General features: G+C 42.4%; 1 protein-coding gene across 1 annotated transcript in view; it reads right to left on the reverse strand.

Moving 5' to 3' along the window:
- LOC117177737 (sodium- and chloride-dependent GABA transporter 1-like) overlaps positions 1-4,801 on the reverse strand; it is a 344,932-nt gene that overhangs the window by 78,433 nt on the left and 261,698 nt on the right. The gene's annotated exons all lie outside the window — the stretch shown is intronic.

Consider the following 4,801-nt stretch of genomic DNA (forward strand, 5'->3'; position numbering starts at 1 on the left):
GCGAGTGTAGCTCTGAACAAGGTTACATGGCACGGCTGTATGCTCTGTGGTGCGAGAAACACCCAGAGCTGTCGCACTTTTCGCAGCAATGTCTGCGAAACCATGCTAAACTACTCCGAAAAATGGGCTATGTAAGCAGAACGCCTACTCTACCACAACGGCTTTGGTCGTTGCGAACCGTAAAACAAAACCAACGGTTGATCATAAGAGCAAAAGACGAATGCATCAACTTGCCATAAAGATAGGCTGGGCAAGACAGTATGCGTCCCGCATTCAATGTGTGATTAACTACATCACATCTGGCAGAAATTTTACCGCCAAGGTTCGAAAGTTCACGCGCGAACTCCGGACACGTTATCCCACACTTAACATGTCAAAGCTGCTGACCATCAGGCAGCATATTGTTGAGAGAATACGGATACTATCTGACGCTAAGAGAAGTCTAGAGCGGAGGGAGAGGTGGGTCAGAGAAAATTCACAGTTTCTCTCTGACTCATCTCGACTCCTCCAAGACCCTCCAGTTACTGTCAACCACCCGCCCAAACCCGAAGTATTTTGGAGAGAAGTCTACGGAGTGCAGGATAGACTGGACGAAGACTCAGAAAATATAAATAGCTTTAAGGAGCCCTCATAACACCTCATGAAGCAGAAGTTTCCTTGAACCCATCAGCATTTGGCCCATATTTTCACCTCATATCTAAAGTCGGAAGAGCCGATTCCGAAGTGGTTGGTGGAATGGCGCACAATACTTCTGCAGAAAATAGGCAACTTAGCTGACCCGAAAAATTACAGGCCAATCACTTGCCTGATCACACTGTATAAGATATTCACAGCTATCCTGAATGCCAGGATTGTTCGGGCAATTGAACCTGTGTGGCAAGAAATGTATGAACAACGAGACTCAAAGAAAGGCGTAGCGGGATGTCGGGAGAACCTGCTTATCGATAGATGTGTCTGCAAAGATGCAGCATTCTACCAACGTGACCTATCGATAGCCTGGATTGATTATCGGAAAGCTTTCAAATCGACCTCCCATAGATGGCATTAGTATTCACTAATGTGAACCATTTTCGTCGAGCTTGATCCTTCAAATGACGCCTGTCAAAACTTCAGCCATTTATGTTTACGCATTTACAAGTTACAGCACTGAGAAGCGACTAACCTCCGAGTTTTTTTTAATATGGAAAAATCTGAGTTTCGAGTTTTGATCAAATACTACTATCTTCGCAAGAAAACGATATCCGAGATATGATGTTGAATGATCCCAAAATGAAATTGAGAGAGGCACCTAATGCTGTAGGGATATCATTGGAACATGTGGCAATATCGTTCATTTAGTTTTGGGCATGAAGAAGCTCTGCGCGCGATGGGTGCCTTGTTTGCTCACAGTGGACCAAAAATGAATTCGTGTGACAACTTCCCAGCAGAATTTGGTATTATTTTCGCGTAAGCCGACCGAGTTTTTGCGCCGATTCATAACCATGGATGAAACCTGGATCCACTACTACACACCTGAGTCAACGCAACAGGCAAAACAGTGGGATCCACCGGGCCAAAGTGCTCCGAAGCGTCCAAAAACGAAACAATGGGTCGGAAAGGTTATGTCCTCCGTATTTTGGGATGCACATGGCATAATATTCGTGGACTATCTTGAAAAAGGTAAAACCATAACCGGAGCATACTATTCATCATTATTGGACCGATTTAAAATCGAAATCGCCGAAAAACGACCGCATTTGAAGAAGAAAAAACAGCTTTATCATCACGACAATGCGCCTGTTCATTCATGCTTAGTTGCACAAGCAAAATTGCATGAAATCGGCTTCGAATTGGTTCCTTAGCGACCGTATTCACCAGACTTGGCCCCCAGCGACTATTACTTGTTCCCTAACCAGAAGAGATGGCTCACCGGTAAGCGTTTTTACTCCAATGAGGAGCTCAAAGCTGAAACTGAGGCGTATTTTGGAGACCTTTCGATCGAGTACTTTTCGGACAGTATCAAAAAGTTATAAAATCGTTGGACTCGCTGTATCGACCTAAAAGGAGAGTATGTTGAAAAATAAAACCGACTTTGGCCAAAAAAACGTCTCCGTGTTTCATTTTTCAGGGACTTATCAGACTGCCTAGTATCTTATCTGGAAAAAATCGTGTGACAACTGACAAGGTCACCTTTCAGAGGGGTGTCTTTCAGGGCGACACCATGAGCCAACTCCTCTTTTGCCTTACATTATTGCCACTATCTTTAGCACTTCGCCATTCCGACGGGTGCTTGTGCGGCAAAGCTGCAGATCGAAAGTACAACATGACTCATGACTTATACATACCTGGGCGTACCACAGAGCCGCATTGAAGATGTGATATCTATAAAGGAAACTCTCCAAAGCAGATGCAAACGTCTCATCCGGCAGATTTGGTCTTTCGAACTGTCGGCGAAGAACGAAGTATCTGCAACGAACATGCTTGCCGTCCCGTTAGTACTCTATTCCTTTGGAGTAGTTCCATGGGCGAAGAACGAGCATAGATCCCTGGATATCGGGACAAGAAAGGTTATGCACATGAACAAAAGCATGCATCTTAAGTCTTCTGTTCCGCGACTGCAAATCTCACGCCGTCAAGGTGGGCGCGGAATATTGAGTCTTGAATGTCTTCACAACAGGATTATTCTGGGTACAAAACATAGAGTCGTAAATGGAAGAGACCCTCTTCTTAAAATTGTCAGGAATCACGAAGAAGTGGGCCAAGAAGCATTTCTGTACAAAGCAGCGCAGGAGGCTGCTGAAACACTTGGACTTAACTTCAGTATTAGGGTTGAGCAAAATGGATCAAATCTTATCTATCTCGAGTACTCACTCCTGAAAGCCCGGATTAAGTATCTTCCACAGAAATGTGGAGGATCAGTCAATGTCATGTGAGCTAACGTTTGTCCTCCTTAAATCGTTCGGATTGAAGTCTGGTACAGAGGGTTTCATTTTGGCATGTCAAGACTGTGTCATTGTCACCTTAACATACCGTCGCCACGTTTTGAGCCAAAACATTCCCGATGATAACTGCAGGGTGTGCCATGTACACCCCGACCATTTAGCTCACATACTATCTAGTTGTCCAACTCATGCGGGAACGACCTACATTCAAAGGCGCAATGCGGCACTAAGGGTGCTTTATTACCATCTCTGTCACTCTTACGGCATCAACCTTAATATCGCTCCTCTAAATGCTCTTAGGGAAATCGAGTCAAGTGTCGAGAATGGGTAGTGCCGCATATACTGAAACTTTATATTCTTAACAATTGTTTCTGTTGCACACTCGAGGCCAGACATGGTCCTTCTTGACTTCGAGAAGTGAAACATGTTCGTTATCGAATTTTCGGCACCAGCTGCCAAAACATCATAGCCAAGGAGAATGAAAAGAAAGAGAGCTATAGAGACCTTATAAGGGGTTTGCAACGATTGTACTTGGAATATTCTGCTAAACTAGTCGTGCTTATCATCGGCGCTCTTGGAGGTGCCAAGCTTTTACTCATTAACAGCCTGAAAAGCATCCCTGCGTGTCAACAATATGCTGAAACACTTGCGGGAAAAATGCAGAGGGCTGTAGTCCTTAGATCACTCCGTGTTCTCAGGGTGCACGAAACTTTTGCCGGATCGTCGTATTGATTCCGTTAAAGGCTGTAGCTACCTATCTCAGGGTCGTGAGACGTGTTTGTGGCTTGTGACTTTCGAACTGCCAACTTTGAATCGGTTTTTTTCGATTCGAACTGAAAGCGTCGAATGTCGGTTTGAAAGACTTTCGAATTGCCCACTTCGAATCAGTTTCCTTCGATTCGAATTGAACACGTCGAATGTCCATTCGAAAGACTTTCGAACTGCCCACTTAAAATCGGTTTGCTTTCGAATCGAACTGAATGCGTCGAAATTCGATTAGGAAGACTTTCGGACTGCCCCGCTCGAATCGGATTTTTTTTTCGAATCGAACTGAATGTGTCGAAATTCAATTAGGAAGGCTTTTGGACTGCCTCGCTCGAATCGGGTTTATCCCAACTTTAAGTGAGATATGTCGCTTAGGGAAAAAACCGGTTCGATTCGAACAATGCACAGGTCTAATATTGAAATCAGCTACATATTTCCCGCTCATACATTTCAGCTATTTATTTTACTTTGAACTAAACTCAACTTTTTACTGAAAGTTGTTAAAACATTAATTTATAAGCGAACGTGTAAAAACTTTCGTGAAATCTGACGATCGAACTCAAACTGAGTTATAAATCCGACTTTGAATGATAAAATTGCAAAACATTCAAATCTGACCATTTGAAATTGAAAATAAAGTTGAATATTTCAAAGTAAAAGCATCTGAAATTTTATAAATGTAAAGTATTAAATTTTTAAAATCGCGATACAGCATAAACATTTATCACATATATTTGTGTAAAATTGAAAAAAATCACTTTTATTCTCAGCAGTCGAAATGAAAATAATATCTCAATTGCCATCCTTAAAAATGGAATTATTCTGAAATAGCGTTCGAAATAAAAATGAGGGTTAAATGGGAAATATTAAAAAATTAAAAAGTGTATAAGTCCATACAATGTTTAAAATGTCAATTCTATTTTTCGAAATTCCACAATTTCAATGTTAATTGCAAAGTTCAAACTTATAAATAGGGAAATATTTATAATTCAGCGCTTACAGTAAAACCAGCAGGGTGACACGATTTTCGCTTTTGCATTGGAGGCGCGTGTCAGTTTTGTGAAGAGCGGCGAGTCGTGAAACATTGGCGCCACCGCTGCTATTCCCGGTCTGCC

This window comes from Belonocnema kinseyi, chromosome 8, assembly GCF_010883055.1.
Source record: "Belonocnema kinseyi isolate 2016_QV_RU_SX_M_011 chromosome 8, B_treatae_v1, whole genome shotgun sequence".
NCBI classification, from domain to species: Eukaryota; Metazoa; Arthropoda; class Insecta; order Hymenoptera; family Cynipidae; genus Belonocnema; species Belonocnema kinseyi.